We start from the raw sequence: 27,344 nt of genomic DNA, 5'->3' as shown, positions 1-27,344 counted from the left end.
ATGGACAATTTTGGTAGCCTTGAAGTAGACATTCACTTTGTCTGCAAGAGTTACAGCAAAACTTTTTGACACATTTCCACAACAGAGATGCACATGCAGGTGAAGTGGTGGCTGGCATGCAGAAAGTGCATCAATTACACAAATTAGGTAGGTATAAACTATTAAATTTATGAAGCCTTATAAGGCAAACCGGTGCTACCTTATTTATCAACACAGTGTCATTCTCAACAAGCTACTGGCCACATTCCTCCACTGTGTTTATAAATACAGATTATGATTCTTGGCACAGTCGACTGTGTACTTCGATTGTTCAGAAGAAGCTAGATTAGACCATCTAATGGTGTTGACAAAAACAAGCAGATTAAATACGATGGTGAAATATAGAGTGTTAGAGTGAACAGGACAGCTGGGAAATACCCCAATGACTTCAACAGGTACAGGGGGGCAGAAGTTTGACATTGTGATTAGAGTGACCATCCTTCATCCAGAGTGCCTCAGTTCAAACCCAAATAACACACAATGTCCCAAACTGAATCACTATCTGGTTCAAATGTTTTGTGACTGTGGGCACAAAAACAAGGGTTTTCTCTTTCTAAAAACTGACTTTCTAAACTTTTGATTGCACGTTTCACCTACTTCTGTACAATTATTTCTTGGATTTTTTTTTAAATGACCGATCTCTCAGTTTTGCTCTCCAGTTGATATTTTACTTTAGTGTGAATTCTTGCTCCATCTTGTTGATCTGCACAGAAAAACATTCTCCTGCTTACATCATATTACCCTCTGCCATGTGCTCAGCTGTTTGCAGATGAGTAGCTCTCCAACTTCTGAAACCCTGCTATCAGTCACCCAGTGCCAATATTTTCCCCATCATTATCTCCCCCTCAGGTCACAACAGTTGAGTCGCAAAGCCTGAGGACCTTTATCTTCAAGTAAAAACCCTTCAGTCCCACTTCTTCTTCTCCTCGTACCTGACCAGGGTGGGAAATCAGCACGAGCCTACCAGCCAAATGCTGGTGAAATATGAAAGTGGCTGGTAGATTTCAGACACAAAATAATGATTTACTATTAAGTGGCTGGTGAATTTGAACATTTATCTGTCAGTGGCTGGTAGATGTTCACATTTTAAAAAGTTAATTTCCCACCTTGCACCTGACCTTGCTCAGAAAAAAAAAAAACATTTTCTCTACTCGTCGCCCACTTCTTTACCTACAATTTCTCATGACTACAGACTCAAAAATTTCCCTCATTCTGTTGGTTGTAGTTATCATTGTCCTGAAAACACTGAAGGGAAATAGTGTTGAAATGTGGGTCAGTGTGGGTGTGCTGTGGGTTTAGGTGTAAAAATACAAATAATTGTATTTGTCAGTGAAAGGGAAGCCACATCATTTCAGAGAAACATAATGTTCATTTGATTGCAACACAAGTGAAGTTTAAATGTGGACAAATATCATACTGTGATGTGATGCAACGCTGGGCAAAACCCATGACATTTTTACAACTCATTAACTTGTAGGTACACAGTGAAAATGTCATGGTCGACCACGACTAAGATAAATATAAAATACACTGATAAACAATAATTATTCTTGCCAACTCAAGATCGTAATGCAAAAGATTATACAATGACACAATTATTTGGTTGCTTATTTCTAACAACAAATACATAGAAGTAAACTAACAAACATGAGCTTATTGTATGCTCCATCCTCCTTGGGTCTCCTTTGCATTAACAAATAGGGGAGATAGTGACTCGTCCGCTGCAGCACACCTCGACTTTATGGAGTGGACTGGTGTGTAAAAAGTTTACAGTGTCATGGCAGAACTGCTGCAGGGCTGTTAGCTCACGGGTCGATGAGAGCTGTCCTCAGATGACTAACTCTTCACAGCGAGATCTTTATGGTGCTGTGAGGGTAAAGTCAGATGCAGTAAGCACACAACAGCACACATACAAAAGCTACACAGGCCTTATAACACCAAACAAGCCCCAATTGTACTGGGTTTGTACAGACTATCATAATCTATTATAGAAAACTCAATACATTGGAAAAGTAGACACACTATTGCTCAGCGCTCTATTGTTTCCCTCTGTTAGAAAGACAACATGGCCACTGACCTGATAAACCCATTAGTCCCACATGTGAATCACTAACATGATTGCTCTCAGATGGATTTTCTTTGACAAAAGAAAGAAAGGGGTGGTAAAAGCAAAGAATAGCCATAACCCTCTGGCCCCTGAGTGAATACACTCACTCTCACTCTTCTTTTAGGCCAAAGCTGGCTGACTGACTGAGATGTGAACTTTAGCCTCAGGGTGGAGTCAGAAGTCATCTCAAAGAATTGGACCATCCTGAGCAGAGCTACAATCAGCAGGTGCTGCAGTGAAAGGATTTCTGACAGAGTCATTCTGACCTCGATCTGAGAAGTATTTAAAAAAAAAACCCCTCTCAGAACAGAGACGTGCTCCTTTAGACAAGAGGCAACTGTGGGAACTCTTCAACATTTCCAAATAAAACCAGTTTACTGGCATCAATCTCCTCCAGTATGTTTGAGGTGTGAGTCTGATACCTTACAGTTCTCGTCAGATGTTGCACTGCTTGGGTCACAATTGAAAAGAGTAAATAATTTCCAGTGACTTTGTTTCAACACAAAGTAGCAAACAGTTTCGATCACAGTGTAATTCACTTGCAGACTAATGGATGTGAATCTTTTCTATGAGCCGTGGCCCTTAATGATTTTAAATATTGTTTACATGTCTTTCAGATAGAGCTATTAGACAACAAGACAACCATCAATTTAGAAGCACTTGCTTCATTCAGTATAGTTGATACCACACCCGTTGCAGAGGCAAGAATCAATTCTTCAGCTATCATATGCAATTTGGTGGATGTTCAATAAGACAGGTGACTTTGTAAAAGGGTAGTTAAGGTTTAACTGTCACTGATGAGGCTTTTAAACAATTAGTCTGCTGGCTGTGATATTCATCTTGTTTTTTTCTGAAAAAGAAACATGTGATTTTTTAAATCAAGTATGCTGTGCACGCAACTTGGTATGTGAGCTTTTTCTCAAGTGCTGAAGGTTTTGATGTACAACAGACAAACAGTCTCCACTTGTAACCGGAAAGTTAAAGTCAAGTGCAAAGTATGAGTCACCGTCTAAAATACAGTATATCCATGAATGCACGCTGCTTATCTTCCTCTGTGTATTGCTTTTTTTTTCTGATTATAGCAGCTATTCATTATTCTTCAAGTAAGATTTTATATTCATTAATTTTTAATACTCTGTTTAATTTATTTTGCTGTAATCACCTCCGAGGCTGCTGCAGTGCCTCTGTGTTAACCCAATACAAGGTCCGTCAGTAGCAAAGTCTTCAGGCATAATCTGTTCAGAGAATGACAGATAATCTAATTTGTGTGGTCTTCAAAGGGGAGTTGATGAATTAAACCTTTCAACTATCAGTAATGGAGCAAAATATCTGCTTAAACTGGACACATTATTCATTTAGAAATGTACAAATCCAAAATTTGATTGCTGCCGTGAAGAACTTGTGTCACACACTAACACAGGTGGAGTCGTGAAAGCAGCACGTTAGCAGATCAGCAGCAGCAGCTTCTGTGTCTAAACAGGACTTGTTCAGGCACAGTATTGTTTGTAAGTCACCTGCATTTCGTCAGTGGTCAGATCCCAACACATTATCACTGTAGTTACAGGTGTAAAACGGAAGAAACCGATATCTAGGAGGGCTAAGTCAAGGACAACTGGATTGGTTTTAGATGCTTGAAGAAGTAAAACTACGCTCGCTTCAAGTTGTATTGCTGGTGTATAGCACGAACGAAACGCACCCTGCTACACAGCTTGTGTAGACCGCATTGATTAAAGAGATTAAAATATTCTGACAACTGAAAAGCGCATCTGAAACACTTCCTGTATAGATGAGTCGTAACAATAAATAAACCAACTATGTAACACTGATCAAAAGTTAAGTCTTCCATCTGGACTGGAAAAGTGTGGCTGTTTCAATGTAATTACCAAACCAACAAGCCAATAATAAAATAAAAGAAATTCAGTGGTCAATTTGATCATATCTAGAAAAAATAAAATAAGGCCTACACTACAAGGAAGACTCATGTCATACTGCAGGGGAAATGTTCAACAATATTATGCATTACACAATATAGCCTATTTATGCAAATTTACTGATTAAAAACTACTTTAATTTTTAAAATGTGGGGAAAAAAATCTGTTAACTGAAGGGCTATTATATTTTTATATTGTGCCTCAGTATAAATTTTTTACAGATGCTTTCTTATACAGCATGCAGTATGAGCACTTACAACACATTTTACTCTTCAAAGACTACAAAGAGGTTCAGCCCTACTTACACAATGACTACACTCGCTGTGGCTTCCTTTACGAGAAATAGGCAGCAGAGATTTTTCTATCTTGGGGGTGCAAATCTGTTGAAATTTTCAGATGTGTGTCATTAAATTAAAAAAAAAAAAAAAAAGAGAGAAATTGAACTCCAAACATATGGACTCTCAAAGACAACTCATCATTATGGAGTGTTAAATCAAGAGGAACCGATCCAACCTGTCTGCTGTATGATTAGTGTCACAGAACTTCCAACGTGATGAATCTCTAATCACACTTGTCTAGTAAATCTGTTCTGAGCCGGAAAACAAACAACTTTTCATGATCAGTCTGCTGGAAATCAAAGGTCACCCCATTAGACTCATATTAAGTTACGAGATGATCTCTCCAAACACGTCGTCAACTCTCATGCAGATGCCTTGATGAGCTCATCCTCATTAGTGGAGGAATTCGACTGCATCCAGCGCTAGTTACCCAGTTAGGAAGAGTGTGTGCGTGCGTGCGTGTATGTGTGTGTGTGTGTGTGTGTTTGGAGGGAGGAAGGGGGGGGGTCTGCAAAGGAGAGGCAGCTAAACTGAGATGGAGGAAATTGGAGAGGGACGCGGAGGAAGCAGGTTTTATCACGAGGGAGGCCATTCCATCAAACGGAGTGCAAACTGTATGATTGCTTTTGACACCAGGAGGGAATATTAAATCTAATCTGAGCTTTGAATCTGCATTAAACTGTAGAGTAAAACTGACCAGTATATAGTTTAAAGGGGGAAAAAAACTGCTCTTCAAAACTGGGGATGGATTTTGTATTCCTGGGATCATTTACATTTGGTGTGGGGTTTTTTTCTTCTTATTCCGATGGATAACTGGCCAAAGTTTGTTTATATACAGTGTCCTGATTTCATTATCACCATGTTTTGGCTTTATTCTGCTTTCAGAAAATTACCAATCTGTATTTAGCAAAAAGAATATCCCAGTTAAAACATACATTTCTGCTGAACACCAACAACTCCATTATTCTTTAATTCTTTAACACACAAAAACAAGTTATCTGATTTCTAGTGATAACCTATTACCTCATAGTAGTTTATTTTGTTGTAATCTTGTTTTCATGAAATCACAAATTAAGTAGCAGATGATGATAAATGCTTAAATGAAAGAAAACTCTTCGAAAACACGTTTATCACATGTTTATGGCGCACAGTATGTCTTTCCTGCTTCAAACTCATTTCATTTCAACCCAGGTAAATTGCCTCTCGGTCCCTACGGGCCCCCTGCCAGGAGTATTTGAATAAACGTCATTATGTAAGTATACATGAAAGCACGCTGCATAAAATCCTGGGTTGGACAGAATTAATGTGCGCTGATGAAAAAGCATGAACAGAGACTTTAAGACAAAAATATGGGCAGAGCCACAGATTACGGCACTGAATTAAATGATTAGGCTGAAAATTGTAGACTTGTTACCTAATTTCTGTTTTGTAATCTAAAAAATGATCACTTGAGAGGTTTATGGCATCGTGAGAGATTTTGAAGGTCAGTTTAGGGAGGTATACGCGGGAGTAACGTCCCGGACAATGAGTCTGAAAGCTGAATCTGAGGCTTTTTCTGTAAAACTAACAAGTTAAAACTGACAGAATTACTTGGCCTGTAAACGTTACGAATGCAAGAGGACACGCAACTGTGAGTCTTCATTTCAAATATAACATCACATTAATAGCCTGTTGCGTTTTTCTCCCACTTGCCTCCCTCTCTCTCTAACACACACACACACACACAGAATAAAGGCAGAGCAAAAGGTGATTGCCAGTGGGACAAGTGCTAATAAGATTTAACTCTGGCATCTAATTTTATCTCCTCTCTTTCCTCTTAAAGCACTGAGAGCACTGCTGCTGGACAGAAATACCAAACAGGTTCTTCCGACCCCAATGAAGGACTGTTGGGGCCATTTGAGGAAGCTGCACTCTCTTAATTTCCTAACAACTCTCCATCTAAAACATTTCCATCACTGTCCTCTTCCCTCCACAGAGGACTGAGCCCTTTTGTCTCTGCAGCCACCACAGGTAGCCAACCCCTCTGCACTTCCAATTTAATGGACTGTCATGACGGTCTTCCCTAAGGTTCAGAGCAGCGACATTGTGAGTGTGACTTTGAGAAAAATGTAAAGAGGACATGTTTCTATATTGGTAGGTGAAGGACTTTTTCCTTTATAATAAAAAGTTTCTCCAGTAAAGAAAACTTCTGTTTTTGCTGTAGTCGTGATTTTTACAGGGTCTCATTTGACATTTTTGGTTGAATAACATGCATTTGTCAAGCGAATACTTTCCACACTAATTTATTTTCCCACACAATCGTTGGGTTTCGGTTATTTCAACGTAACTCAACATGTCCTGCTCCACACGGCTGGCATGAAATTGAGCCACAACCTCGTTCTACTGCTGCCAGCGCCTGAGGCTACACACATTACAGTCTGTGATCCCCTTCGCTCTGAAAAAGCCTCCAACTCATTGTGCTCCTCCTGTCTGCACTGTAGGTGAAGTGGGGTGAAAGAAAGACAGATCACAAAACAAGATCCACCACACAGATGGACGAGGGGAAGCCCTCGAAGCCTATCTGTTACCCTTGTTTCCATGGAGATCAGGCTACAACAATAAAAATCAGTTAAGGCTCAGTTTTGACCATGTGCTATCTTTGTAAGAGAGTTAGGACAGAAAGAGATAGGTGATAAAGTATTTGGTATCGTCGCAATTTTACAGAATCTTTCAAAAGGTCCTAAGCAAGCAACAATGAAGAGATTTTACTTAGGAATGCAAAACAAATTGTCCTGTGCGGTGTATTCCTTTACAATGCAACAAGCCTTTTCAAAACATGACACAAACCAGACATAACTGATGTAGATTCCTCTGCAGGTATGCATTGCACAACCTCAACTTGGTGATTATGGAAAAAATTGTTGAGCATGTCATTCTGGTTGAATGACTGACTGTCTCATCAGCCAGTACTTATCTGTACCACCATTGTCTTGCTTGAGGAAAAACTACAAGCTGAGGCTTTCTGCTTCGATAATGTTATCGCACGGCTCTTAATTTAGTCTGGACAAAATCCTCTTGCTGATTCTTCCCCAGACTTAATGGTGAATTTGATCTAATAATGAGTACCTGGTGCCTTATAGGTCACTACACACACACACAAAAACTTTCTCCTCCTGCTCAAATCTGTCCAAACATCAATTTCATAGATAAATGTTCAGGAATAGGCGAGAAACTGATGTTGCCAAAAATTGATCCTGTGAATGCTCACACATAAGTAGTAGTGGTGTAACGGATCGTAGTTGATCCATGATACGTACGGATCGTCCCCCCACAGTCCGGCACGCATGTGAACTGCAGATTAATTGCAAAATTTAATGTCTCGTTTAAGACAAAGTAAACAAACTGCTGTAAGTACAAGTCATGGACAGATAGCACGTCGCTAACAGGGATTTTGAAGAGCGACAATCAAACCAGCATCAAATGCGTCCGAAGTGACATCTGTAGGTATGTTTACATGTTGTTTAATGTGCTGCAGCTGAGCAGCTAATTAGCTACATAGCTGCTAACTGACATTAGTGGTGCACTTTTCCCTCAGTGAGTATTTGTTTGGTGGCTTTTTCAACAAGCTGCAGGACAAGACGTGTGTTCATGTTTGTAAGTTTTGATGATGATGCTGTTGTTTCATTCACTATCATATTTAAAAGGCCTCATATTGCAATTTAATTTAACAAATGAGCGTTGAATATTTTATATATTTTAAGATTTTATTTAAACATTGGACATCTTGAATGTTGTTTTCATTTAAGATCATGGGCAAAAGTTCCTTGCTGTGTTTTACAGAATATATAGAAAACAAACTTTTATTTGTTTGACCCCTTTTTATTTTTTAAATTTTTTTTTGCTGATCCAAAAAATGATCAGATCCATGACTCAAATCCGAACCGTGAGTTTTGTGATCCTTTGCACCCCTAAAAAGTAGTGAAATAAGCTACCACGAAAAGGTCATGTGTAATGAATATTTTTCCTAATAACTATTCTTAGTCTGCACAATGACACAGATCACCAAAAGGTGCATAAACACACATGACAGGCACACTCATTTACCAGCTACCTGGTAGAGATTACTTTTTTTTTTTTTTTTTTTTTTTTTTTAAAGATCTACACTGACATCAAAGTTTCCCATAAATGAGCTGCATCTACAACTGTGAATAGTACCAGGAAATGGCTACGGACCATTTCTGAAAGCACTTTCAGAAGATATTCATCTGTTGGAATTACCCAGAGGACATCCTGTAAGTTAAGGATAATTTCCTTGAATATTTCAGTCATCTTTTAAGAAGGTAAAGCCAAAGACTGTTACACCCAGCTCTTGTGTAGTGTATAACAGCTGGCTGGATCTGATAAGGAGTACATAAAATTCAAAAGGCAGGATAAGTATCACAGCTGAATACAATGAGATTACTTCTCAGATGTGGCAATGAATAACAGGTTATCAGCTGGTTTTATACTGTTCCCACAGTCATTCCATAGAAAATACTCGAGTGTCACCTCAATGGTGGCAGAAAAAGCCTAACATAAGGCTTTGAAAAGTTTATTAAGGAGTAGTGTAGGTGAAATGAATGTTTTTTTATGTGAAAATAGACATAGTATTGAAAAAGATGCAGCTTAAATCAAGGGTGTGTAGTGTGTTATGCAGGTAAATGCCCTGAGAATAATGAACAAACATCAGTCAGTATAATATTCTTTTATTGACAATGAGTATGAGGCTGAGTGAAAACACTGCCAATGTCAATGAAATAAAACTGAAATTAGTTGAAAGCAGTAAGTCTATTTAAGAGAAGTTTAATCAGGCTTTCAATGGGTCATCATAGTTTATTTTACCCCATCATGTTCTAATCTTATGAAAGAAATACATGCAAACTGCGTCCAGCTGCAGCCACCACTGCTGCCACTCACAAGGCTTAATGCTTTTGTTCCTACTGATCTGAAATTGATGTGTTTATTTATGTGGGTGAATGTCGATCAACAAAATTATTCATAATTTCCATTCCCTTGGCAGTGTGAACAAATGAGTTCCTCCAACCAAATAATTCAGCAATCGGGGGAAGACATGTTGAATGCAGATACAACGCAGAATTATTCATAGACAGCGGCACAGCGCAAAACAACTCCGTTCTCATCTATATTACGAGAATGAAAAGCCATCACTGCCTTGTCAAGGAACATTAAACTCATATGACATGGCTGCCTTTATTTCAACTCCCTGTCAAATAAAGCTACGCTGGGTCCGGCGTAAAATAATATCAATCAGACACTAGTTCCAGAGAGCGGAGAGTGTACAGACATTAAGCAGCGTCTTGCCTTGCATATTATATGTGATCCTGGCACAGAAAACATCACAATCAAGTCCTATGTCGATACAGTTTAAGTAACACAACATGAGTGTAGAGGGAGCTGTGCGTGCAAGATGAATTACCAAAAGCTATTATGAGCACAGTATCCATCTCGGCGCATTTGACTAACTTCAACGTCAGACCACCGGCCTACTCAAAACGTGTGTTAAGCGTGTACCTCTGAACTGTGCTATTTTAGTCAGATTGTCTTGTTGGTGCATATTTGTGTCTGGCAGATGTTCTGGAGGGATTGAATTTCTCATGAAAGTGAGCAGAGATAATGATTGTTTACAGTTTGGGAGAGGCCTGATAAGATCAACTAAAAATGTGCAGATGTTCATTTCCTCAGCTTTTTCCATGATTTCCATACAGCGGATTACAGCTAGGGTCCGAAATTTGTAATTTGAAACTTTTTGACTCACCTGCCAAGGGGACTAGTAGCTGAAAAAATTTTTTTTTTAAAAATCCACCGGCCAAGCATGTTTTTTTACCAGCCAAAATAATAAATTGGCTTCTTGTGTCACATGTACATTCATTTCAGTACATTTCGTTGAGATAATAAGGTATTATATTGAATACTGTAGCTAGCAGGTGGCAAGTGACAGTTTAGCAGAAAGCTGCGTAAACAACCGTAAACAATGCTGTGAAACTAGGAGCGGTCTGTGGATGACGCTCCTCAGACACATACACATACAAAAAACACATACATACACACACACACGTCTACACTGTACAGTGACAAACATGAGCAATTTCCTCTGAGTCATCATGCAGGATATTTTGTTACATGACTATTTTGGTACAAACATTTATCCACTAGTGAGGCAGACAGCCTTCTGAGATTTACTGGCCAAACGGAAAATCAACCCACATTTGGCGCTTAGCAGGTGTTAATTTCGGACCCTGATTAGAGCACTGTTTAGATGTTGCTGTCAGAGTGAGTGTTGAAGCCAACACGGGCTCGACTGGCAAATACATTTCCAGTAACTTTATCCGTCCTCTGTGCTCATGTTCTTTTCTTCTATAAAAATAGTCCGGCTGTTGGATATTTTGTCGAACACACCTTGGAGGACAAGAGAACACATAATAACATATTGCGAAAGAGGTCCCGAGTGTGTTTGCCGAAGGTCTAAATGGGACACTGGTGAAGATGTCCATTAAACAGCATGTCATGGCAGACACTACTGTACTGCTGGGTGGGTCCTCACAGAAACAGGATGTCCGGGTACACAGACACCGAGTCATCCTCTTCCCCCACCACCTCCTCAATCTTACTCACAGCAGGCGAGAGTGAAAACAGCAGAGCCGAGCATAACACAACGGCTGGGTAGTGGCGGTGACCTTACGGTGCTACCAATTCCTCCTGTAGATACTTTTATTTTTCCCCACAGGGACATTTGATTGTTACTGCACCAATACAACATCAAGACACACAAATAAAATTCAAATCAAAATCCAAAAATTAACACCCTTTTGTGTAATTACATCGCAGCATTGTATCATCAACAGAATTCATACGCTGTACATGTTTGGTTTTGGAAAAAAAGGATGCAAATGATGATAATCTAGTATGTCACCTCATATTTAAAGGATAAGGCTGGCAATAAACAAATCACCAATCAAGACTAAAACCAATAATGCGTTAGTCCTCAACCTCAAGCCCACTGGTCTTACTGAAGATGTAAATCTTCATAAATATAAAGTCGCATTTTTTAAAAACGCTAAGGGATTTCCTAAAACAGCTGAATACTGTAGTTTTCTATTAAATGTTACACAAGCAGGAGTAAATAGTGCATTTGATGGGGACTATATTCACTCATTTTTGTGCTCCTTTAATAGATTAAAGCAGCAGAATCGGCCATGTTCAAGAAAAAGAAGGCACATGTCACCCAGTGCAACAGTGTGTTTTTAATAGTTTTTGGACAACAATGGGGCTCTATTGATCAGTTATAAGTTATATCAGGCTTTGGCTACACAGGCAATACTTGTTAATATGATTAATTCACAGTTTATTTTTGTCTTTTAATGCTATTTGTTGACAAGAGCAACTGACACCTACAGGAATGCATCCACATTATAACTTAAAAGAGAAGGAAAAAAAAATGTGACAGCTTTCCTTGTTGGCTCAAAATATGAATATTATGATTTGATTCTGAATACCAAAAGAGTTACTCAGTTGCCTACCAAGAAAATGACACTTCAGTCACTTGAACCTGCTCAATGCTGACACAAAGTTGTGCCCTGTTTCTCTATAAGTGCGTGTCTGTGCTGCGGTGGCATTTCAGGTCACACTACCCAACAAACGGGGAACATTTCATCCTCTTGAACTGAGTCCAGTTCAGTCTGAAGCTCCAGACTCAGTCCAGCTGACTGCCACAACTGCTGCTTAAGCTCGATGCCTAAACCACACTGCTGCATGGTGTATGGAACAATGACAGGAAGGCAGACCGCAACCATTTCCTGGAGTTTGACAACGCTATCAACATGATACTGAGATGCATTTTTTCACTCAATGTGTTTGTGATTACGTGGACACATTTCTGCTTTCAAGCCATATTTGGTTTCCTATGCGTATGGTTAGATATTAATAATAAATACAAATATGTTTTATAATTGTCCTTATTTGGGGTGAACATCATGTTCCTTAGCGTAAAATTGCTTCCATGGAATGAGGAAAGGCACCGCGAGCCACACACTAGTTTGTGGTTCACCTTCATTTCTCTCTCAGTGTGTAATGGTGACTATGCAAAAAAACACTTTTCCTGTAACTTAAAGAAACAAGTCGCACAACTCTCTGAAGTTACTGTAAGTTGGGACAAGGAAAATGGAGAACAGTCCCAAAATAGACAAACAAGCCAAACTGGTGCCAAAATAAGGATAATAAAAGGTTCCAGGCTGTGTTTTGTGTATGTGTGGGGGGTGGGGGGGGCAGAGAGGGGTAGAGAGATTCTTTCATAAACAGCTACTATTATAGGTCTGGAAAAGCAGTGGGAGGCCGACTATTTTCTGTGGACTAAACACTGAACCCACTTGTTGGGAAAGCTCCCTCAGAGCTAAACTCAGCACAGGACTCAGCTATTTCCAATGCACCATAATTGCAGATCTCCTGGTTTACTGTGTGTATTGGAAAGTCAGGAATGGCAGCCCAAGACTCTCAGGGAAACCTGGGAGCTGGAGTCTCTCCACTACAGCGGTGTAGAAGACTGCGCAGACAGAGGCAACGAGGGCTGAAATCGTCTGGACCACTGCCCTGGGAATGAGAGCAAATCACTGAGGCTCACCAACTATAGCTACCACAGTATCCTGTCCAAAACATTGGTAACATTCCCTGAGCTGAGAAAGCCTTCGGAGAAACAGATCCAAACAGATGGACACTTCTTAGAAAACAACCTCTTCAGTGTTTCCTGTGCAGTTGGTTTCCTCTATACTGCGGTAAAAATGGCAGGAATCTAGAAATTGGGGGTTTTCACAAAGCTCAGTTCACTACTGAGCCCATTCTGACTCTGGCTCTTATACATATACAGTATATGATAAATATTTATATTTACATCATGATGTATGGACTCTGCTGCGATTCTAATGCAGACTAATAAAGCCACGTTCTCCTAACAATGAAGATACATTTTCAGCTGAATTAACGTAATGGAAAAGGGCTCTTTTATTTTTTTTAAACACATACATGCTCAAACAGGAACACCTACAATACTTTGAAATCACATACAGATGAAAGAGGCACTTGATTAGTCAAATGCATCTCCTTATTAATTTACACAGTAAATTAATTACATGTCATTCGTGTCATTATTTTTTGTAACGTTTTTTTTTTTTTAGTAAATGTACCATTATGATAAGATCATATCATTCTGTTGTTATTTCAATTACTCAAAGCAAATTGTTATTAAAAACTTTAAAAATATATATTGAAGTTTTTGTTTGTCTGATAACATGTAACAGTGGAACCCAGATCATTACCAAAAGGTTTGATAATCTGTTAATCATTGAAGTCATTTATTAATCCAGTAAGCAAACATTGGCTGATTCTACCTTCACAAAAGGTTATGACTTGCTGCTTTTCTCCTTCTTATATATCCTTGTAAATTGAATGTCTTTGGGTTTTGAGTTATTGGTCAGACAAAACAATGTGAAGACATCACTTTGGGTTCTGGGAAATTGTGATGTGCATTTTAACCGTTTTGAGACATTTAATCAATTAATCAAAAAAATATTCAGAAGATGGATCAATAATAAAAATAGTACTTGGTTCCAGCGCTAAATATTTGCCTTGTAGCGACGTTAATCAGTATCTGAAAAGGAAATCATTGTTGATATGCCTAAGATTTTGATTTTAACTCTATCATCCGGCTTTATTAGTGTAAATGACACATGATAATGCTTCGGGCTACGATTTCTTTTCTCAGCATAACAAACAAGATACAGTAACTGCACAGTGTTCCTCCCAGCAGTCAAAAACCAGTTATGTATACTGTATTATTCCCAATCCAACAACCCAGTAGCAGCAAACCCCCACAGTTAAAAAAATGAATGTATAAGGCACCTAATTCAGTCAGCAAAATCATCTCATACAATAAAGAAGATGAACTCTGTCTTCAATAGCAGGAATCCGGGGATTCAATTTCACAAACATCTCATGAGGAGGGGGGAGGGGAAGACTGTAACTCATTGATGCATAGCTTACATCAGCAATAAAATATTCATGAAAACTCAAACACACACCAACAACTGATACTGTACACAGACATGAGATATTCCACTTCCTTTGCAACATGAATAGATGACCTATAAAGAAACCCTGTGTTTTAGTGCTTATGTCACTCTATTGTCAAGTTCAAACTGGCCAACTTTAAGGACTCCCATGGAAACTGAAGAACACAGAGACCTGATGAGGTTGTCACATCAATAAAACAGATGATATAACATCCTGGAAGAACAAACACCCTGTTTCACAGGATATCAGGGAAAAAAAAAAAAACTCTACCTCCAGTGCATTTAGGAACCATTTCTGCCAAGTTGGCAGGTTACCAAAACATTACTGGAAACATTCAGAAACAAATAAGCACCCACTCAGTGTGCAGTGCTGGGAGGAGGGAACAGCCTGGTGCATGATTGGAAGCACTGAAAAAGCTCTGAAAAATGAATTTAAAAGCAAGAAAGATATATTTGTTTCTTTATTTGATATTGTTAAATTAAGCTACTTTGTCCAAAACAGTATTTTGATAAGATTTCTTCCAAGAGAAGTCACAGTATGTGAATAAAAGCAACTGTACTGACAGCTTGAGGTCATGTGGGTTAAAGAAGAAAAGGCTACAGAGAGAAACACGACGTTCCTCGGATTCTAATTTAGTAACATTTGAAAGACGTAGGCACACAAATTGTATGTTGGTTGTGTTTGTAAACTGTACGCCATGTACAGTACCAGTCAAAAGATTGGACACAAGTTTCCCCATTCCCGTGAATGAGAAAGTGTGTCCAAACTTTTGACTTGTACTGTACAAATCACTTCAAGAGAACAAGTATAATTACCACACACACTTCTTAAAACTTGATCCTAATGGTGCACAGGAACACAAAATCAAAATCCTCTCAAATAGAAACTTGTTTTTCCACCCCCGGCAGTCCTGTGAAGCTCAGCTAACTATAAGTGATAACGACACCTGATCTGAAATCTAAATCCAGCATCTCTGCTACACTGTAGCACAACAAAACAGCTCAAAACTGCGGATCTGTTACAACTTAGCAGGACTCCTGTTACAAAGAAGAAGAAAAAAAAAAAAAAAAAATCACTTGCAGCCGTCATAAAAAAAAGCTCCACCCAAATGCTGCATTCCTCCCAAACTGCTGCCTCCATTAGGTTAGTTACAGGCTTTTAAACGTCCACCTCATTGTTTTCATTGTAAAAGGCTTATCAGATCTAAGCCCTTACCCTTTTTAAATTGCACCACAAACGACTGCTCCGCCTCCCGGCTCAGCTTGTGTGTGTGTGTGTGTGTGTGTATGTGTGTGTCTCGTCTGAGCGTGTGGACAACATGAAGAGGGAGGCTGGGTCATACAGGGCCTGGTTAGACACAGCTCTGTCAGACAGGAGCGTTCTGTCCTCGTTATGTGCTCCGTGACATGAGATACAAGCCAAAACCAACTATTTCCACAGACAGATCGGTTACCGCTAACACAGCGCTGAACAATGTGGCTCGCTTCAGCTGCCAGCGACTTATCTATTTTACTTTCTCTGTTCAACCGCTGAACTGAGGATAACAGAGGAGTATCGTAGTTTGCATATTTAAAAGAATTTTCTATTAAACTTTAAAGGAAAAACCTCATGTGATGAAGCACTAATGCATTTCTTTTCTCTTGGCTATTATAAATCCAGGGTTAATTCTCTGAGCAACGACGCTCTTTTTCCAGCAACAATAACAAACATTCGCACCTGGAAGCTGCCCAGTACAACCATTGTCTTATCTTGTGTCAACTGGAGCAGATGGGTCACTTCATTGTTTAACGGCCAAATGAATTGGCTTCCTTCCTTAAAGTGATGTGTTCGTTTACCCTCCCAGATTTCACTGCGAGTCTTGGGTTCAAATTCAGGACTTTTGGTCACAAGCCCGCTGAGTTTCACAGTTTCTTTTTGGCATTTTGCCTCTATTTGATAGTTGATGGTTAAGATTGGTAACAAGGGAGAGAGGTTGGGAAACGACATGCAACAAAAGGTCTGTGACCGGGGAAAAATAGTAAGTATAATGTGAAATATTCTTGGCACGGTCCAGCGTATACTTATAAGTATAAATATTTAATACTTCAAGTTGTAAAAAGATCTTGAATCTGTTAGTTTTGATTCAATTATTTTCTTATGAGCAAAAATTGCAGCTTAATTCCTTTATTACTGCTATTACAATAATCATATGTGAACATAACTAAAGGTAGTTATTTTTTCTTCAGTGCGGACATTCTTCAAATACCTCAACCTACTCTCTGCGTGTGTGTGTGTGTGCGTACGTGCTCATATTTAAGCTGGAGAGGTGCCTGTCCGTGTATTTTCGTGTCCCCTCAGTACATCTGGCTCTTGTTACAGCCCCTGTGACCTGTGTGTGGTTCTGCTCCATCCCAGCCCCCATCGCTCCTCTGTGGGAGAGCGGAGTAATGACTGAGTGCTGCTGGGCCTTTGCTGCTGCGGTTCCCAGGACCCCTGGCAGTATGGGTGTTCACTCCTTTGCTCTAGGCAGGAGACGGCCTCCTGCTGACCAGTTTGTTATTCTTTTTCATCCTTGTCTTCAGAATGTTGTTTTTTTTAAAAAGGAGAATGAGTGAAGCCAGTGGCGGCTTTGCCCAGACATTTATGTCATCCTCAGGATATGTCCCCAGAAACTCTGATTAACTATTATTATTATGGGTCATATTACTGGCAGTTTTCTGACAAGATAGCAATTATTGGTTTGACCTGATGTACTTTGACTAATAATCTTAAAAGACAAACAAATACAGGATTACAAAATGTTATCAGTGGTTCGACTATGATGAAAGTACTGATAAACAGAACTGAGAGAACAAATCTCTTTTAGAGAAAAGGTGCTTCAGGCTGTTAGTGTTTCATATCAACTACAACACAAACACATCAGACACTGTTCTCCTTACTTTTGTGGCTGAAACAGACATATCTATGGAGAAATGCAGTATATATGGTAACTTATATTGCAATTTGAAGAGCAGTTTTTGTATTACTATAAGTATTATGAAAACTACAATAGTCTACTGCCTGCACAAGAGCACAAGTGAAGTTTGAAGTGTGAAGCATCATTCGGGATCATGCTGGTAGCTTTTTCTCCATACTCTGACATAAAATCATCTGTGCATAAAAACAACAGGGGTTAAGGTAAAAGTGAACTAAGGGCAACTCTCTGGTTGCCCAACTTGTTTTGTAGCTGTAAGAAGTGTGTAGGCGTGACTCTGTTTTGTTGCAAGACTCCATGAAACTGCTACAGATGGATGATGACAAACAGACTGAAGTTTAGCGCTCAGTCTGCAAATAAATACCTACTTGTTTATCTGTGTTTATTTCTTTTATGTCGATGTTATTACAAAATGCGCTGCTACTGAATCACATCCTCACCCTCGTCTTAATAAATGTGACCTACATGCTTTTCAGGACCACATCCATACGACATATAAACGCGCTGTCCCCAAACTGCACTGCAAGTTGTTCACCTCCTTCTGATGAATTGCATAACAGTTCTTCAAAGTATGACGAATCAGGTTAGTTTGCTGACAGATTCAGTAACAAGATGAATCACTTTTCCGCCATTGTTCCTGTTTTGATTTTCCTCCAACTGTCATGTCTATATGTTCCAATAATAATGGAAAGCTAAATTAAATTAATTTTCTATGAAGTAAAGTTAAGATGCTTTTTAAAATTCTACATTTTAGAAGATCAATAATAATACACTGTGCACAGTGCTAATGGTTTAGGATTTGAATTTTGGTATTTTAGCTCAAAGTTCTCCCTCTCAACACAGAAGTCTCCAGCAGAGCAAACAGGATCAGTCAATCTCTGCAGTTCATTAACTTTCAAAGAAGAGCAGCTGCACTGAGATGAAGTGAGATCTGGGTCTGCTTAGTGAGCGAGAGGCCGGAGCGCGGAAATAAAGGGAGGCTCTCTCGTTGACAGCAACACGACGACCGAAAGCAGCGGGACCAAAGACGCTGCAGAGATGCTCCACTCTGCTGCTGATCAACGGTCCCGAGATAAGAAATGATACATTCCTCTCCAGATGAAAACTCCAGCCTTTTAATGGGTCCGTACCAAACAAGGGCCCGAGTCCAACAGTTTTGACTGAACTGTGTTTGCAGCGTTATCATTACTGCACTTCAAAGCAGCACCATCTCTAAAGGGACATGCTACACTGGCTCTATAGGGCTGCACACTCCGTTAGACCCATCAGCTCTCATTGGCTAAAGTAGGCCAGAGCCACAGACACACAGAGTGGTGTGTTAAAGATTAATGAAGATATTGCACAAGTAAGCCAGCTTACAAAACATGCTTAAACATAATACAATATTTAGAAGTGGCAATCTATAGCTGAAGTGTTCGAGCCACGTCTGACTCTGGGACCTTGGAAAGGCCCTCAGGGTATAGTAACATCATGGATGAATGGAAACAGAGATGCAGTTCCAGTAACTGGTTTCCATCCAAGTTTTGAGTTAAATGTAGACTTTATATTATATATATGATTAAAAGGGTGAATTGAGAGGGCAGAATCAGCCACAAAGTAATATTGCAAACATGTTTTTAGGCTCACTCGAGGTGTTTCTTTGCCAATAAAGGAAGTGTTCAACATATAGTGATAAAAAAGGCGTTTGCAATATTCATAATGATTTAGTGATGTTTGCGCCAACGCCTGACTTTAAATTATCTGTCCATTGCATCCTCCCAGATATTAAATGGGCCGTGCTTCCCTAGTTTATGGCTCCTTTTGTGTTTACATTAGAAGATATCGTAAAACATCTTTGTTTTCACCTTCAGAGCGTAAAACTGCATATATGAGCTGACATAAATGAGCAATAACCTTCTCAATTTTAATTAATTCCTGAAAGGCCCTTTCCATTTTTCATGTGGACGTATTTACCGACATGGCTACATTTTTGTTGAGCAAACCTGATTATTCGTCTCAATGCAGCTGCTGGATAAACACAAATAAGTATGTTTTTGTGACATTTCAAAAGTTCATTTCACACTTTGTTACAAAGTAGGATGAAACGAATCTAATGGCATCATGTTAGGGAGCTGAAGTTTGGGGAAGAAGCGAAGAGATGTGGATTTAATCCTGATGGGGCTTTATGAAAGTGTTGATGAGTCTCATTCCCGGCAGATGACTTGTGTGTTCGGTTGTTTAATGGCAATGAGGTACATAAGAGAGGGAATACCTGTGTGGGACAGTGTGAAGCATGCAGAGTAGCTCCTTGCACGGCTCAGCAAGCAGTTTCTCCCATCATCTCTGGGCCAATCATATCCTGTCAGAAGACTTTCCAGCAAATTTCTTCAACCCCCCTATTTGCCCACAGTTAATTGCTTTAGTTCTCCAGAGTCCAATTATGGAATCTATACCTTCAGACTCCCCATTTCTGGTGTTTTCTAATTCACACTGGTTGTACCCTTGCAATGAAATTTCAACAGAGAGACGGGTCAGAAATATCGGTTTAGCAGAGCCTCTAAATTGAGGTGTTGCAGTTTACACAATTATATCTCTACAGACTTCTGTCTAGATGAAAGAGAATGAGACTCAACAATTACCAATTTTTGTGGTGAGATAAAAAGCAAAAACTTACTAACCCGAAAAAAGTTGAGAGAGAAACAGGTGAGGCAACCTGCGTTTGTAAAATGCAATTCTCTCAGAACAAGAATGAAAGGGGTTTTTTTTTTTTTTTAGAACAGATGCCTTAAATGAGCAAGCAACACTTTTATATTTATATACATAAAGTTTTTATGAAGTAGCATTTTCATGTGTTAAAAAAGCTGAATGAACAAATTCCTAAACTGTTCAATGCTGACCACAAACAGTCTTAAGAGAAGTGGGGGTTTTTTGGGTTATTTTTTTACTTAGATCATTTATGTGAAGTTTTTTTTTCTTGACATTCTAAATTGTAGTTGATTTAATAAAACCAAGAATTTTTTTTCGAAACCATGTATTTAGAAAGTCATGACACTCCTACTATTAAATATTCAGTCAAAGATACTGTGACATCTGAAATCTTTGAATATTGCCAAGCCCTGTTGTGAAAGAGTTTTAATTTAAGAGTTTTAATGTAAAAAAAAAAAAAAAAAAAGTAAGGTAAAGCAAAGCAAATGTGGCAGGAAGAGATTAAAAGTTCATCCCTCCACCATGTCTTTTGAAATACTGAGAAAATTGTAGGCTGGATTAAAGTGAACCCCTTACAGTGACTGCCTTTAAGTGCGGTGCTGTGTCATGAGTTACTGATAGGAGAGTGTCATTTCATGTACTTCATCAGAACTACAGATAATATCCATCGCTTTGCTCCTTTAATCTGGTGCCGATGCCGAACAGAATATTAATATGCCTCATAAAAGGGTCTAACCACTTCAGAAAGGGGAAAGAAATAAGCACATTAGATAGCGGAAATAGGCCACGATGGCACCATGGAGTACAGTGAGGGCACAGTATGCCAAAAACAATCCTCCTTTACATGAAAAGCCCTGGGGTGGACCAGCAGAACAAGCTCTGAAGGCAGTTGGCCTCTAAATAGAACAGTCATATACACTCAAGCTTTTGAACACAGCCGTTTTTAATCGACCAACAGTAACAGAAACTACACTTCACAAGAAAGGAAGTGGCATGCTTCTGAGAAATGCTATGTTCCTTCTTTGAAGTGAGTGTAGGAATAGATGAGTTATTTATTCATCACCTTTTTTCTTCCAGCTCTGGTTATGAATAATCAAAAACGGCATATAAGGAAAATAAGAAATGCATTTTGTAAACTAAAAACACACTGTCCCATAAATCATTTTTTCATGAATGTACACTGGTAACTTCTTTCATATTCCAGGAGGAAGAAGCAGGAATTTAAAAAAAAGCGTTCTTGGAAACTGTGCCAATGACAGCTCATATACAATACTTTCACATGACACAAGCTCTGTGCAGGAAGACTTTAACATTAATCCAAAGTAGGGCTACAGCTAACTATTTTAAGTTAGTTAATAGTTAGTTGTAGTTAGTTGTATTTACAATCAATCGTTTAGTCTAAAAAATGTCAGAAATTTGTGAAAAAGTCACCAGATCCCAAGGAGATGTGTTCAAATGATTTGTTTTGTCAGTTCTAATCCCAAAGATATGTATTAACCATGATATAAAAACGGAGAAAAGCACCAAATCCTTACATTTAGAAAAGCAGAAATCAGTGAATATTTAGCATTTTTCTTTGATAAATAACAAACAATCAAAACTGCTGACAGTTACTTTTCTGTCAATGGACTAATCAATTAATGAACTGTTTCAACTCTGATAGAAAGGCAGTAAACTGCACAAGCTAGAGCCAGAAAGCAGTCCTACACTATTGCGAGGAGCAAGTTAAATATTAAGGCTCAAATTATCATCTTCAGTAAGGGAAGTTTCATGAGTTGCGTACAAGATGGAATAGATTGGGAAAGCCTCAGGCCACAGACAGAAGGACAAAACATATGACCTAAAATTATAAACAGAAATATAGTTGTTGACCTGAGGTCAAGCACAACAGATAAAATGAAAAAGGGCTCTTTTGTTGTAACAGTGACCATGATTGATGAATGTTTTAATAAGTCTTCTATCTTGTGGTCAACATTGATCCTATTCATAGATTATACTGTAATGACTCTTAAGATTTATTCTTTAATCAAATGTGTCATTCTGATCACTCCTTACTAGCATTAGCAATCACCCTAACCCCACTTCACTATTTATTTAAATAGCAGAATAATGGAGGTGCTAATGAACTAGATTTAGCCAAAAAAAAGAAAAATCAAGCTCCCCTTGAAAACTGCACAGCAAGTCTGATGATGCGGACAAGAAAAGGTCTTTAAAATGTAAAATAACCATCCAGAGAGATGCACTTTGGCAGTTAATACCCATTACCATTGTGTGAGTCAGCCGTTTCTTAATTTTATTACTTTAACTTAGTTTTAATTATTCCCCTTGTTCGAAAATGGCCCTATAATCTAGAAGTGGAGCCAAAGTGATAGATGTAATCCATTTGCACACCACTTGGTCACAGAAACCTTTTACTTTAAAAACTGATGGTCCTGTTCATTTCAGGAACATTAATATTAATATTCCTTACTGGCATCATCTATTGCATCTCCTTTAACAACGAAGGTGATTGGCAAAAGGGAAGAAAAAGATGTGCAGAGTTTTAAAGACAGACAAGCAAGGTATGATGCAAAGAGGGGATGTAACTCAATCGAGACACTTGGTGCACTTAGTGTATCAGGGTTTGTAGATGATTTGCTGCAGTCAGGCAACATTGCCCTAAAGTTTCCTCACTGACAAACAACCAACCTCACTGTCACATGGACTAGCTCGCCTTGATTGATTAGTACTGCCTGACTTTTGTTCCTGAAACACCAAGATGACCTTGAAGAACTAGCACAGCTAAAGAGAGATGCATCGCCTCACTATGTTTCACCGTTGCACATGAACACATGGCAAAGACTACAAGCTGACGAACTGAGAATATAGTATGTCTGATAAAAAAAAAAAACAACTTTCGACTAGCACATCTATGACGCAAGAAACCACACAAAATGTCTGAAATAACTGCTGTAAAGCTTTCTCTCTCAGTCTTCCTATTCCGAACTTTCAACGTGCTGAATTGACCTTAACATTCCTGAAGGCCAATTAGAGCCACGCTGTAAAAGCAACAACAGACAACCTGACAGCACTCAGCGGCTGACTGGAAGGCTGGTAAAGCTCTTTGGTCATTGGGGTGTTGTGATTTTTACACATAAATTTATTGGTGAGCTCAAACAAGAACACATTTTTTTCTCACCTCTAGCCTTTAACATACACACCACAACAAAAACAAGCGGCACTACCCAACATAATCACCTTAAAATGCTAAAGAATGACAACTAATTGGTATAATGAAGATATTGAGTTTACTTATTGGAGAAGAAAAAAAACAGGTGCTGGACCAAACAGGAAAAAAAAATCAAGGAAACAACTGAAGAATCTGCTCCCACAAACTTTTGGTTAGAAATAAACATATTTAAACATATTTAAACATATTTAACACATCTAAAATAATTGTTATAAAAGTTACAGCAACCAAATAAGAAGAAAAAGTGAGCTTATTCAACAATGACTTAAGTCTGTAGGGTCAAACTTGTGATTCGTGCATTTGTGAATATTTAGAGAAGTACAGACCATGGCATACCATAATACAAAGTGGTAAAATGAACTCTGCAGATCAAAGCCTTTTATCATTATAATGAATTAAAGATAATTGGTTTTATCTCCTCAATATGCAAAAAAAAAAAAAGTCAAACGATGCTCCATAATTGGATCAGATTACGTAGTCTATAGATGCATCCTGTCGTGTGTCACACACAGAAACAACCATGACAACATGCTAACCTTCTCCACGTGTCATTATGGAGGAACAGAAACATCTGAAACGTTTAGGGCAGAGGCTGTTTGGATGCCATAATACTAGCAGAATGAGTGAAGGCGATATAAAAAAAACAGCCATCGTCTGAGCTGTAAAACCTGCCCAGCTGCAGTCTTTGATCTTCCCTCAAGCTCTCCTGCCTCATTCCAACACCTGCACACACCAGCAGAGTCAGACGCAGCCCCACAGCTGAGACACGCTATGCCTGACCACACGTAGCTCACAAAGCAACTCTCATCTCCCCCCCCCCCTTATCAGCTGAAGGCAAAAAAGATTAACAGATTTGTTTGTTCCCAGCTCTAGAGTAATGGCTTCATTTTAATCAATGAGCAGTGACGTACTGGAATATGGTCAGGGTGGTGCAGCACATGAGAGCATCTTTATTTTGGTTATAACTTGTTGTTGGAGCTCACCTTTCAAAGTTAATGACCAGAGAGAATGCATCGATAACACACGGTGGGCCAAACAGATGTGACAGTTCCATGTCATTTACTTTAAGTCTTATCATGGTGATGTCCTGTTGTCAGCTCTCATACGGTACGTCCCCAACATGTGTCTAAAGCAGTCAACTTAACCCACATTAACCAAAAGGCCGTGGCAGCAAGAAGCTAGGTGATTCTGATCATCAATTATATCAACTTCTATTTGAACTTCATTATTTTTTCATTCTACTGGTAGCTTTTTCACCACAGTAGCCTCCTGAGGTGGAGGAATAACTTGCACATGCACAAAGCGGCTCTTCTTTTTGGCAGTTAACAACCATCTTTTTCATGAATTTCAAAGTGACTTTTTCAGTTGGTGCCAGCAGCTTAAAACATGCACATTACAACATAGGTAAGGGTGGTTGCCATGGTTATTTCCACAGATCACATTACGGGTCAGGTTGGGCTTTTTTTTTTTTTTGGTGGTGAATCGTAACTGGGTTATTTCAATCCAACTTTTCCCCGGCACAAACATATGCACCAGATAAGAGATCTATCTGATGAAGCAGGTTTAATAAGATGGATAACTGCTTTGAGTAAAATCTGCAACATCTGTTTTTGCTTCAGATTTGAGAGAGCTCAAGGCTTTACGCAGCAGTTATCCAGCTAACTTTATTAAGCCTGCTTTGTTGCACAGGCTCCTGCTCTGCTGTTTTTCCATCTTAGATGCTCTGCCTCAAGACCTGTTTGTCAATCTATTTATGGTCAGACAATATACAGTCCATTTTCTCTCCCTCAAGATATCATAAAATGATTTTCAGCAAGTTGCTGAAACAGGCCAAACCACACAGCTGCTTGCCAACCAGTTTTGTAAGTACACGGGTGTAATTGCTTTGTCTGGTTGCCTAGTCATTCATGGCCAATACATAGTTAAAGGATTTAAGTGTGTAGGATTACTCATTAGTCTGCATGCTGTGATTCATAGCACAAATAACATTCCTGGTCATGACCAGTAAGACCCCACGGTGCAGTGCAGAGCACGGTTCTCTGGCAGAGGGAAGAGGCTATGGAGTTTTAACATTTGCATAAAGAGCAGCTTGTTTTGGCTATTAAGCTTTGTTTTTTTGTTGTTTTTTTTACATTTTCTAAAAAGCTGCAAATGCACATCTAAGCTGAAAAGTATGCTCAGCTTCCTGAGTTATACTTTGTACACAAACCACATTCAGTGCAGTGTCACACTTTCTGTAATGACCCTGACAGTATAAAAGGTATGTTGTGCTGCTAGCAAGTTACAACTCTTCAGCTGTGGAGATTATTATGGTATTTGGAGTAATTGATAATGTCAGTGTGCACATCAACATTTTCTAGGTTCTCCCATCTACCCAGAGGGATTAGGTCTATTGGACAGATATTTAGATACTTAGTTAATTTATAGTTTGTGATTGAAAGAAGAGTCAAACAGAAGGCTTTCTGTTTTTGCTATTTGAAGTATAAAGTCAGGTACATCCAACACAGATATTCATTGCCAAAACTGTGCTGGGAAAACAGTACTTTTATAGTGTTGAAGAAATGCATTTTCCATCACTTACCTGCACCTCTACTATCAGAAATACTTAAGCAGCTGTTGAACATTTAAGAACAATAAAGATTAAAATTTTGACTAGTGCCCAAGACAAAGAAGACTCTCTAACAAGGAAAAGAAAAGTATGCGTAGTCCTACAGAATAACAATTCAGAATAATTGGTTTCCATTGAGGTCAAACAGGAAGTCATAAAAGAGCAAGACGTCACTGAAGCAAACGGGAAATGTTTATCTGTAGTTCATTGCCCACACCTACTGTGCTTGGAAAGCTATGGGCATAATAAGATGTTAATCACTTAAGTCTCTGTGAAGACGGAAGAGGTAACTGACTGAAAACATCAGACCAGTCCAACTCAAACAAATTCACAGTATTTCTTGCTTTCTGTCCCAACTCTTCAGCCAGGCTGTTAACTGTGGGACAAACACACACATAAGTAAACTATAAGACTCAGATGTGTAAAGACTTGTGTTGCAAAACACTGTGTGCTGCACTGATTACACTGAACGGGGCGGACACACATTAGCATCGCTGGATGAATTATAGTTGTGATTTGGGCGTTGTGACTAATCAGACCATGTTGGGCAAAGTCTGAGCAAGTTGTCAGTCAGGAGATAAAATCATATAGTATGTGGTGTTTTACAATCGTTTTGATCCAGTCACTGTCATTTTGATTAAGATTATTTTAAATATGTTTGAACTGGCCACATCTGTCTATCCACCATTTCACAGAAAACCAATTTTCCTATTTCTTTTCGCCTTTACACACAAATGTCAGCATAACTGAGCAAAGCAAATTGTTGTTTGATAAACGTCCATTGCTGTTTCGGTACATTCTCATGTGATCATTCTTGTTCTTGCAAGAAAAGGCATTTTATCCACTATTTACTTTGTTTCTCTGTGTGTTTTTTCAACACTAAAAGCACCTATGTCATCAGAGAGTATTAAGTGTTTGTTGAGCCCTTTTAGGTTTCAGTAATCTTCAGACCTGTTCCCAGGTTTAGACGTGATTATAGACTGTAGCTTTAGACTATTGTCATTACAGGTTCGCCCACAAGCATTCTTAACATTCACCAGGAAGATATCAAACAACCAGGTTAGGAAAAAAATTACAGTTGTATAACTATTGCTGTGCCATAATCAGCCCCTCTGTAGAAAACCGTCCTGCTACTTGCAACACATCTGCACAATGACACAACATATAAGCAGAAGGACACAACTGTGAAAGTTCAGACTTTTCCATAAGAATAAAGAAACTCAGATCTCATCATATCTTTGACCAATGACAAGAAGATGTTTGGCGCCATTGGTTTTCACTGCAGGTTTCCAAACTGACTAATCACAGAAATTGTGTTTTGGAGTGATAAGTACTTTTTTTTCAATATTCAAGTGT

General features: G+C 38.9%; 1 protein-coding gene across 4 annotated transcripts in view; it reads right to left on the bottom strand.

Annotated features, from left to right (window-relative positions):
- Window positions 1–27,344, bottom strand: part of furina (furin (paired basic amino acid cleaving enzyme) a) — an 85,195-nt gene that overhangs the window by 47,036 nt on the left and 10,815 nt on the right. The window lies entirely within an intron of this gene.

This window comes from Thunnus thynnus, chromosome 1, assembly GCF_963924715.1.
Source record: "Thunnus thynnus chromosome 1, fThuThy2.1, whole genome shotgun sequence".
In the NCBI taxonomy this organism is placed as follows: Eukaryota; Metazoa; Chordata; class Actinopteri; order Scombriformes; family Scombridae; genus Thunnus; species Thunnus thynnus.
The sequence above is the reverse complement of the archived record's forward strand: the minus strand, read 5'-3'. Positions and strand labels throughout refer to the sequence as shown.